Below are 12,281 nucleotides of genomic sequence, written 5' to 3'. Positions count from 1 at the left end.
CTTTTCATATTTTTTTTACTCCTCCATTTTTTAATGTGGATTTAGAATTTAATACTGAGCATAGCCGTGAAATTGCCCCCCCAAATAGAAATGGTACAAGTTGTCAAATAAATGTTATCTACATAAATCCCCACAGATTTCAAAAACATTCTCAGAACAGAGTTAACATCACAGTATATTGTAAGGTATCACATTTTTTATTACTCACCTTATTGATGGAACCTCAACCATATTTACTGTCCCTGGCTCAGACTCTCTCTCAAGCATCTACAGTAGGTGTTTTCATTCCCAAAACACAGGCTCTCTTGTGGTTCCAAGAGTCTGTAAGAGTAGAACAGGAGGTAGAGCATTCAGCTACCAGGCAGACAACTTCTGTGCATTTATGGTTAAACTTAAAACATTCCTTTTTGATAAAGCCTTGCTGGATCAGGTGAGTCCTGAACCATCCCTTAAGCTGCTATAGGTCTAGACTGCAGGGGAAACTCCCATCATCCACAGAGCACTTCTCCACTTCTCTCTGTCTCTCTGCCTCCCCCCACCCCACACTCATTTATTTTTTTGAGTAAATGTGAAAAACTATGTTATTGACGTGTCTCTTTTCTCCCATAGTCCCTCTCTCTCTTTCTCTCTCTCATTGCAGATACCTCTGACTCCAGAACTGAAGGAGAACAACTATTATTATTATTATTATTGTTAACAACAATACTTAATTGATTATTATATTAATTGTTGCTGCTATCATTGATAATCAATAACTTCTTTACACTGTTATTGTTTACATTTTAACTATTAAGAGCTGATACCAGATGATCCAGGCAGATGATCGTCCACACTGTGGGCTGAGTGTCATAAAATTAACAACACATTCATAGCATCTGCAAACAATACTATATAACAACATTCAAGCATACTATCTATATAACAACAGATCTTAACTGTGTTTGTTCTCAAGTGTGGGGTGTTTTATACATTTTTAATAACATTATACGGATCACATTATAGCGTGACATATTTCTGGTTGAGGACAGGAGGAAATTACTGCAGTAAAGTGTGAAAGATGGGTAAAGAAGAGTTGAAGTGGAGTATAAAATGACCGTGGTATTAATGATAAACTAATCACATGAGGGATCGTCTCAGTTGTTCATTTGGAAAAAGGGAAACTGTAATAAAGTTATTGCATTACCTGAAAGGTTTCACAATGTAACTTGATACGAATCCCCTTGCGAGTCTGCTATTGATCCGAAAAGTCTGAATCTGTGAATGTCTTTCACACTTTCCTTCAGTCACTTTCCTCTTGTTAATCGTTCCTGTTCAGCTCACCGGTCGTAGCCAGAGGTGTGTTCCATCCAGGGCCGAAGGTGATGTTGCTTACTGCGGGGTTAACCCTCTTCACTTCCACCAGCAATTGGAAAACAACACACGGGAGCTCCGCATCATATCAACTCGTTACGCTATAATGTAATCCATATAACGTTATTAAAAATTAAAAAACAAAAAAGATCTTACCAGCCTATACACCTCTCCTACACAGGGGAAGACCACGCCTCCACGACACACACTTTCATCAGAAATGAAACTTATCTCTCTCTCTCTCTCTCACGTGTCTGTGTGTGTCGGGTCAGATCAAGGTGATCAGCGGGACCTTTCATGTGACACCTGCATTTAGAGACGCGGTCTTTCAGTCGCCTGCAAAGACCCCCTCCTTTGCACTTACCGCTCTGAATGCTGTCTCTGTCCACGCGCACAGTATGGAAGCCCTTGATGGTGGTGTTTTCGTCGGGAACATCCTGGTGCAGCCATGTCTCCGTAAAGCATATTAAACTACACTCACGATACTCCTTCTGACTTTGGACCAGTGCAGTCAGCTCGTCCATCTTATTCCCCAGCGATCTCACGTTTCCCATGACAATGGAGGGAAGACTCGGCTTATAGCTCTTCTTGATAAGTCTTTGTTGTTTCACAGCCTCCCTTTTCCTCCGTAGTTTTTTGCGTCCTCTGCATCCCCTGTGTGTCCGTATCAAGATTTCAGCCGGAATATCATTGTCCGTGGTCACCGAAGGTCGCTCGCTCTCTCCAACTCCACGCAGGGAAAGACCGCGTCTCTAAATGCAGGAGTCACATGAAAGGCCCCGCTGACCACCTTGATCTGACCCGACGCACACACACACACACACACAGACACGTGAGAGAGAGATAAGTTTCATTTGTGTGTGTCGTGGAGGCGTTGTCTTTCCCTGTTTGGCAGGAAAGGTGCAAAGGTAAGATCTTTCTTGTTTTTAATTTTTAATAACGTTATACGGCTAGAAGGCAGCAGGGGCAGACAGGTCCCTTTCAGGTAATGCAATAACTTTATTACAGTTTCCCTTTTTCCAAATTAACAACTGAGACGATCCCTCATGCGATTAGTTTATCATTAATACCACGGCAATTTTGTACGCTACTTCAACTCTTCTTTTACGGGGTGCAGTTTGTTAAGCAGCTCACGCTGAAAATAACAGCAACATTTTGTCACATTTAGCTTCAAACCATGTTTAAAAAACTTGTGTGAATTTTTGAGAGTCACTTTTTTGCACATTTACAACAATATTTGTCAACTTAGAGATATTTTAAATATTTAAATCCAAATGTTAAATGTTACACTTAAATGTTGAATCTAAATCTAAATGTGCAATCTAAATGTTAAATCTCAATGTTAAATCTAAAACTAAATGTTAAATCTAAAACTAAATGTTAAATCTAAAACTAAATGTTAAATCTAAAACTAAATGTTAAATCTGAATCTAAATCTAAATGATAAATCTAAATGTTAAATCTAAATGTTAAATCTAAATGTTAAATCTAAATGTTGAATCTAAATGTTAAATCTGAATCTAAATCTAAATGTTAAATCTAAATGTTAAATCTAAATGTTAAATCTAAATGTTAAATCTAAATGTTAAATCTAAATGTTTCGGGTGAAACTAAATATTTAACTAATATGCAAATTCAAATGCCGGTAACAGGAAGTCCCAAAATAAAAGCTCGAAGAGGTCAGAGTGTGTTTATAGTGGTAAATAACGAATAAAACCCATCTTATCCGGGGAAATGGACTCTTGGACATGGAATATCGTGTTACTAACTAGATAAAATAACAAACACGTTTGGAGAAACTTTATTTGAAGAGTACTTTGAGTTTTTAGTGTCACTTTTATGGAGACGATTCACGATATTCCATGTCCGAGAGTGTTTATTTGTATAGCGCCAAATCATAATATACATTATCTCAAGGAACTTTACATAGAAGGTCAAGACCTTCAAATCTTGTTTAATATAAAGAAACCTAACAGTTCCCACAATGAGCAGACTTTGGTGACTGTGAAGAGTAAAACTCCCTCACTTACAGGGAGGGGGGGGGGGCAGAGAGACAGAGAGAAGTGCTCTGTGGATGATGGGAGTTTCTATGCTATAGAGACCTATAGCAGCTTAAGGGAGGGTTCAGGACTCACCTGATCCAGCCAGGCTTTATCAAAAAGGAATGTTTTAAGTTTAACTGTAAATGCACAGAAGTTGTGTGCCTGGTAGCTGAATGCTCTACCTCCTCAGAGAGAGATATACTTAACACCTTTCGTCAAAAAGTGACAGTTTTACGACTTTGAACTTTTACCTAGTGAGGTCACGAGAAGAGGGGGGGGGGGGGAAGAGGGGGGAAGAGAAGAGGAGGAGAAGGGGGGTTTAGGAAGTGGGGGGTCATAAAAATATATATATATATATATATATATATATATACAAAAGTGAGGGGGATTAAAAACCAGATACGGGGTGAGGTCAGAGAGCGCACTTAGCTGCAGGAGAACTCAGTATGTAAACATCCAAAGAATAACAACAGGTGTGATTGTATGGCTCCTCTCTCTCACAGACAGAGGCCCAAATGATGCAGAAAAATAAAAAACTAAATGGGTAAAACAGGAACAAGGGTCCAAGTTGACTTTCTATGGCTTTGACTGTCTCAGATTTGGTCAAGCTTGTCAGGGTGTGTTATCACAGATCAAAAATGTTATGACTTTTTATTTTAAGGCTGGAGGTTCCCTATCTATCTATCTATCTATCACAAACTGAACTAAATTCTCAAACACTTCCTGTGTGCTCAAAAGTCCTGTTCGTTTAATAGAGTCTAGAGCTCTAACTACTACCACAAACTAAATCCTCCAGGCTGCTCGTTTACCAGCCAGCTCAGAGTATGTAATGTGTAAATCAGACAGTGTTAGAGTTTAAAAAAAAAAAAAAAATATTTACACTATGTAGCTAGGCTTGCAGTTCCAGTCTTTATGGTATCAAAGCTTATCATATCCTAGACCTGACACTGTTTGATGCACAGAGCTACAGTATCTTCTCATGTGAGTGACGTTGCTGCAAACTAGTACTTTTCCAAAGCTGTCCGTGATAATGTGGGGTGCAGTGTCATACTGTGCACTTCGAGTATTCTCAAAATAAATCCACTCAATTTACCAAAAATCTGATGAGCCATCAAATGCACTCATCAAACAGAATCAGAACAAGAGATTGATGTATACACAATGTATTTGTATCAGACAAACTGAAAGGACATTTTGTTACTTTCTAAATATTAAACTGTAAAACATTATACAGCCTTTTATCACTATACTTTGCTCTTAATTTCATATTGTTTCAAATAATTGTATATTTTATTTTCAGATATGTTGAACTGTTTTCTATTATTATTATTAACAACATTTTTTTTTGTGCTAATTAAACTCATGGATCTTGTGAAAGATCATGCTGATTACAGATAACCCCCTTCTGATGTATGTAGCAAAGGGCCAGGAGTGATTAGGCAGCCAACTAGTGTGGGAAAAGCGGTGACTCACAGGTTATGCAACTGAAAATCACCTGAAGTAGTGGTTTGAATATGATTATATATGTTATCTAAATGAATGGGACCTTTGGTCTGAGTTATTCTTTGACCCTAAATAATAATAAACCAAGGGCATGGAAGTGCCTAATCAATGATTAACTTATTTTAATTTTACTTTTACTTTAAAATTGATCCTTGAACACAACTTTTGTTCCAGGTGAAGACTCAGGTACAGTTTAAGCTAATTAATTGATTTTTATAAGGACATAGATTTTTGTCTGTGAGCACTGGATGTGTGCTAATTGTTATCTTGGGTTTCAATGAAACCTTATTAAACAATTGGACAAATGAAGTCTTATATTTATGTAACCCAGATCTCCTAGGCCTGAGTTCGTAAACACAAAAAAAAATGAATATGATCTCAGAAGAATATTTGAAACGAATCTTATCTTTTGTTTAAATTCCTCTAATTAATATTAAAGACCACCACAACTGTATTTTAAAAGTCAAAACCTTCACAGGTGTTTATTTACAATAGGAAATAAATGAAAAGGCTGTGAATTCTTCTCAGGAAGTAAAATATTTACAAAACAAAATAAATGCACAAAATAAAATACAGGGTCTCTTTAAATTGTTTAAACTGTTCCTTTGACTTCTCAATTTACCCTTTAATTCACTGGTTAAATAAAATCTTTACCTTTCACAGGTCTCTGAATAAAAACAAACACAATTCCTATCAACTGTAAATTAACTCACAAACATCACATGTGGGCCCACTTCAGAAATGATCAACTTGAAACTTAGTTGCAGGCCTGTAGTGATGCTCGGGTGCGGTGAGGCCTGAAAACTGAGTGGACACTTCACTCAATCAAGAGCATAAAATAAAAGCACGTGCATTGTCAATATTTCTTTTTTATTTCACAACATAAAAGCACTTAACACTACTTCAAAATTGTACTCTTGTTCATTTCAGAGAGAAATATTGTATGTTATACTGCATTGCATTTATTTGACAGCTTACTTTAAAATGAAGATTTCAAACAATATAACAAGCTGTTAAACACGTTGTTAAAGACTTTACGAGTGGTTTTGAACATTTTTTGTTTCTGAAAAATAATTCTCGTCGTTTAAAGCTTTTTTTTTTTTTTTTTTTTTTCCATCTGAAGTTCTCAGAAGCTTAAATGATCCAGTAACTCACCACAAATCAAAGAGAAACAAGCTCCCACAATATATCTAACATTTCTGTTTATAAAACAGTTTATAATGTATTTTACTGTAGCTTCACTTGCTGCTTACTCAGCTACTTCAGTATAAATGGTCTAATGACATAATGTAGATGAATAAAATGATAGAATAATAGGTCAAACAAGTACTTTTATCTTAAACATTTAACAACAGTTAAGTAGCCTGTATCTGACTGGTACAAAAACGTTTATCATGACACCAGGCCAGTGTGAACAGGAAGTAGATTGTCTACTCCGCACTTGGTTGCTTATAATACTACGAACGACCAACAGCGATGGAGAAAAGTAGGAGGTGTTTTCACAAGACTGTCACTTAGAATGTGCAAAGACATTCCCCAGTTTGTTTTCCACATATAAACAACGCAGCAGGAGATTCTCTGCTCAGACACATTCACAAGAACAAAACGGCCTTCCCTGTAATCAGTTCATTATGGCCGGAGCCTAAGTAAGAGGGCTGTGACAGAAATGGTAATTGGTCTGTATTTATATAGAGCTTTTCTAGTCTTGATGACCACTCAAAGAGCTTTACAGTACAATTTATTGCCATTCACCCATTCACACATTCATACACTGCATCTAGGGGCAGCACTTTTTCTATGAGTGTGTAATTCTGGGTTCAGTATCTTGCCCAAGGACAGTATGGCATGCAGATAGAACCACCGACCTACTGGTTAGAGGTCCACCTCTCTACCCCTGCAGCCACAGCCGCAAATCACATATAAAATATGTATATAATAAAATGTATATAATCTGTGTATTTGTGAAAAGAGAAACTTATTCATGTGACCTAAATGTAATCATCTGTACACAAGTCTTGTGTTTTTGCTGGCAGCATGCTACAGGGCTAATGACCACCAATCATGCGTACAGATTTTCATTGATAGGAAACTGTCCATATAAAGTCATTTATTTTCTGTCATTGTCTTTGCAGCTATGGATACCCAGATCCTGATTACCTCAGCCGAGTTGAAGACGAACTGAAACTCAAGGGAATTGACTGAGTTTCTGTAGAGTTTGTTATCTATCACATGAATGGACTAGCTCATGTAATCTTTTAAGTTACACTATTATCTCTGCAAATTTATGTACAAACATCTCCCATCTTAAAACCCACATATAAAGCAAAACATAAGACTACATAGAAGGGATAATTAATGTCATTTTAATGCCATTTGATGATTCATAAATAATGACCATCTCACAGCTTCAGATTTCTATTTTCCTGTCCTGACAGCCAATGTCAATATGTTTTAGGTATTTTTTTCCCATTCTTGTCATATATGTCGAGAACGTCTTGAGAGAATTTCTACAAATTTGGCACAGATCATTCACTTGGACTTAAGTGTGACCTGATTAGATTTTGGTGGTCAACGGTCAATGTCACTGTAGCCTCACAAGCAAATTATTTTGTGAACATGACACAGTATCTCCGGAACACCTTGAGGGAATCATTTCACATTTAGTTGGACTCAAGAGTTAATTTATTTGATCCACTTTGATTCAAAGATGAATATGTTAGATTTCAGTGGCCAAAGGTCACAGTGACTGGAAAGAAAACATTTACATTTCTTTTGTCATTCCTTTATCATTCCTTAATGATTAATGATTAATGCTCTGCCTGCAGACAGATTTTGTATTACTGTTTTTTTTAATGATTTGTATGTAATCTACTATACTGTTTAATACTGTAAAATATTGTTGAAAATTAATGGCTAAAACTAATGGTCTGTTTAAGGTAAAACTTTATATATGTGTAAGCGGTGTAATGTGGTGCTATGACAAGGCTACCATTGTTTTCTTGTTATATAGTGTTTATTTTACATGGTAACTTGTGCATCTAATGTTTTTAAGTTCATAGTGTTACTTCGCAGTATGTGAAGTACTGGTTAAATGATTTGTTCCTAAGGTCAATTGGTCAATTCAAAAGAAATTGACCATTAGGCCTGTCAGCTGTATCCCACTGAAGCATATATACCTTGACTAAAACCCAGGTAAACTTGATTGGGTGAATGGCTGTGTTGCTGTGTGCAAGCAGTGCTGCCAGTAACCTTGGTGTTGGTTTCAGCTCACTTAGGTTGACAAATACACCCGGACAGAAATGAAACCACAGTACTTCAGGAGAGATGGTAATTATTGACTACCATGGTAGGTGGAGGTTGGTTGCAATGATCTGCAGCATGCCTATCTTTATTGTGCCCATGCCTTTCCTCACTTCTCTCCGGCCTCTGACAGGGAGAGGATGACAAGTGATGGTAAATGGTTTGTATTCATATAGAGCTTTTCTAGTCTTGATGACCACTCAGAGCGCTTTACACTACAGTTTGCCATTCATTGTCGTTCACACACATTCATACAGTGCGTCTATTAGCAGAACTTTTTTTTTCTATTCAAGGACACTTCAGCATGCAGATGAGGCAAACTGGGGATTGGAGGGGAGGGGTTCTGGTTCAGTTGTAGGAGAGCCAATTCTAAAGGTTGAAATGTGTCTGTATATCTTAGCTTTAGCACTGTTGTTTTCAATGCTAAAACGGGCTAACGTTAAGTCAGTACGATTTAGCGTGATGATATTATGGCTCAATAGAGTTCATGTAATTAAAGGAGACGGACGTCTGTGAAGAGAGAGAGAAACTGAGATGGTTGCTGGTGGATGGACCCTGCTGTTTTATTCTTCCCTGGATTTTCGCCACTGTGTGTGCTGCCTGTGTTCGGATTGTGACTGCCATCACCCCTTTCTGTGACTGTCGTTGCCCCATTGCTCCTCGTTTTGGACCTGTGAGTATCGAACTGATATGACAATGCACGTGCTTTTATTTTATGCTCTTGATTGAGTGAAGTGGCCACTCAGTTTTCAGGCCTCACCGCACCCGAGCATCACTACAGGCCTGCAACTAAGTTTCAAGTTGATCATTTCTGAAGTGGGCCCACATGTGATGTTTGTGAGTTAATTTACAGTTGATAGGAATTGTGTTTGTTTTTATTCAGAGACCTGTGAAAGGTAAAGATTTTATTTAACCAGTGAATTAAAGGGTAAATTGAGAAGTCAAAGGAACAGTTTAAACAATTTAAAGAGACCCTGTATTTTATTTTGTGCATTTATTTTGTTTTGTAAATATTTTACTTCCTGAGAAGAATTCACAGCCTTTTCATTTATTTCCTATTGTAAATAAACACCTGTGAAGGTTTTGACTTTTAAAATACAGTTGTGGTGGTCTTTAATATTAATTAGAGGAATTTAAACAAAAGATAAGATTCGTTTCAAATATTCTTCTGAGATCATATTCATTTTTTTTTGTGTTTACGAACTCAGGCCTAGGAGATCTGGGTTACATAAATATAAGACTTCATTTGTCCAATTGTTTAATAAGGTTTCATTGAAACCCAAGATAACAATTAGCACACATCCAGTGCTCACAGACAAAAATCTATGTCCTTATAAAAATCAATTAATTAGCTTAAACTGTACCTGAGTCTTCACCTGGAACAAAAGTTGTGTTCAAGGATCAATTTTAAAGTAAAAGTAAAATTAAAATAAGTTAATCATTGATTAGGCACTTCCATACACTTGGTTTATTATTATTTAGGGTCAAAGAATAACTCAGACTAAAGGTCCCATTCATTTAGATAACATATATAATCATATTCAAACCACTACTTCAGGTGATTTTCAGTTGCATAACCTGTGAGTCACCGCTTTTCCCACACTAGTTGGCTGCCTAATCACTCCTGGCCCTTTGCTACATACATCAGAAGGGGGTTATCTGTAATCAGCATGATCTTTCACAAGATCCATGAGTTTAATTAGCACAAAAAAAAAATGTTGTTAATAATAATAATAGAAAACAGTTCAACATATCTGAAAATAAAATGTACAATTATTTGAAACAATATGAAATTAAGAGCAAAGTATAGTGATAAAAGGCTGTGTAATGTTTTACAGTTTAATATTTAGAAAGTAACAAAATGTCCTTTCAGTTTGTCTGATACAAATACATTGTGTATACATCAATCTCTTGTTCTGATTCTGTTTGATGAGTGCATTTGATGGCTCATCAGATTTTTGGTAAATTGAGTGGATTTATTTTGAGAATACTCGAAGTGCACAGTATGACACTGCACCCCACATTATCACGGACAGCTTTGGAAAAGTACTAGTTTGCAGCAACGTCACTCACATGAGAAGATACTGTAGCTCTGTGCATCAAACAGTGTCAGGTCTAGGATATGATAAGCTTTGATACCATAAAGACTGGAACTGCAAGCCTAGCTACATAGTGTAAATATTTTTTTTTTTTTTTTAAACTCTAACACTGTCTGATTTACACATTACATACTCTGAGCTGGCTGGTAAACGAGCAGCCTGGAGGATTTAGTTTGTGGTAGTAGTTAGAGCTCTAGACTCTATTAAACGAACAGGACTTTTGAGCACACAGGAAGTGTTTGAGAATTTAGTTCAGTTTGTGATAGATAGATAGATAGATAGGGAACCTCCAGCCTTAAAATAAAAAGTCATAACATTTTTGATCTGTGATAACACACCCTGACAAGCTTGACCAAATCTGAGACAGTCAAAGCCATAGAAAGTCAACTTGGACCCTTGTTCCTGTTTTACCCATTTAGTTTTTTATTTTTCTGCATCATTTGGGCCTCTGTCTGTGAGAGAGAGGAGCCATACAATCACACCTGTTGTTATTCTTTGGATGTTTACATACTGAGTTCTCCTGCAGCTAAGTGCGCTCTCTGACCTCACCCCGTATCTGGTTTTTAATCCCCCTCACTTTTGTATATATATATATATTATTTTTTTTATGACCCCCCACTTCCTAAACCCCCCTTCTCCTCCTCTTCTCTTCCCCCCTCTTCCCCCCCCCCCTCTTCTCGTGACCTCACTAGGTAAAAGTTCAAAGTCGTAAAACTGTCACTTTTTGACGAAAGGTGTTAAGTATATCTCTCTCTCCTCTTCTATTCTTACAGACTCTTGGAACCACAAGAGAGCCTGTGTTTTGGGACCGAAAACACCTACTGTAGATGCTTGAGAGAGAGTCTGAGCCAGGGACAGTAAATATGGTTGAGGTTCCATCAATAAGGTGAGTAATTAAAAATGTGATACCTTATAATATACTGTGATGTAAACTGTGTTCTGAGAATGTTTTTGAAATCTGTGGGGATTTATGTAGGTAACATAAGTTTGACAACTTGTACCATTTCTATTGGGGAGCCAATAGAAATGTCTATGCTCAGTATCAAATTCTAAATCCACATCAAAAAATTGAGGAATAAAAAAATATGAAAAGATGAGGAGGGCGGTTGATTTTCATGTGATGTTAACTGTGTTGTAGACTGGTTTGTTTTAAATGTCCCCAGGCAAAATGGAATGTGCGTAACTTGTAGTGAATACAGTACCAGTATAGTGCCTGGAAAAGATAATTTTGGATACATGCATGATACCTCAAGCTGCAACTGACAACTAACACAGAAAGTGAGGGTAAACAAATGCACCTAAGAGACATTGTCATCATTCACAGGGTCTTCTCCTGATCGTTTCACTCTGTAATGTGTATACTGATGACTGCCGCAGCTGGCATGACAACAGATTACTTTTCAAATTTGCTGATGACTCTGTGACAGTAAGTCTCCTCCATGTGGATGAGAACAGCCATGGTCCCATTGTGGATTGTGAATCTGTATTGGTGTGACTGTGCATTTTTAGTACTAAATGTGACAAAACCAAGGACATGAGTTTTAGGCATCAGCCCTCAAACTCTCAGAGTACTATCATCAAGGGGCAGGTGGTAGACTTTGTAAAGAACTACGGAACAAGTACCTTGGGATGATTATTAACTATGATCTCTCTGATGACTATGTCCCTGATGATGACTGTTTGCATTACAGATAGCAAGTGGCTGATCCCTTATTCAGTAGAACATGTAGTAACATGTCCATGTTCCATGCTGTTTATTTAAAAATAATTTACTTGTCATCTTGTACAATGCTCAATGATATAGATATCCATTCCAGATTTCTGCAACATACTTTGTAATTTTATCCATAATTAATTATGTAAATAAATCCAGTTTATGATTTGTGATATATGACAATTTGATTGTGACTGATCATATTTCAAGGTCAGCTTTAATTTGCCTCAATTTGAGATACCTAAATTAAGTTTAAAGTGAGAATGTCATTGT

The 12,281-nt window shown here is 36.9% G+C and overlaps 1 long non-coding RNA gene across 3 annotated transcripts in view; it reads right to left on the bottom strand.

The window, feature by feature from the left end:
- The window catches only part of LOC138412107 (uncharacterized), a 117,425-nt gene extending 115,557 nt beyond the window's left edge, over positions 1-1,868 (bottom strand). The window contains exons 1-2 of one of the 3 annotated variants that reach the window (XR_011244611.1): positions 1,715-1,868; positions 209-321 (exon numbers count right to left, since the gene is read on the bottom strand). This is a non-coding gene — a long non-coding RNA (uncharacterized lncRNA). Of the gene's footprint in view, positions 1-208; positions 322-1,183; positions 1,354-1,506; positions 1,639-1,714 lie in introns of those variants that run through there. The other 2 variants (XR_011244610.1, XR_011244609.1) reach the window with 2 other exon arrangements.
- Positions 1,869-12,281: the final 10,413 nt, after the last annotated feature.

This window comes from Paralichthys olivaceus, chromosome 11 (genome assembly GCF_024713975.1).
Source record: "Paralichthys olivaceus isolate ysfri-2021 chromosome 11, ASM2471397v2, whole genome shotgun sequence".
Lineage (NCBI taxonomy): Eukaryota > Metazoa > Chordata > Actinopteri > Pleuronectiformes > Paralichthyidae > Paralichthys > Paralichthys olivaceus.
The sequence above is the reverse complement of the archived record's forward strand: the minus strand, read 5'-3'. Positions and strand labels throughout refer to the sequence as shown.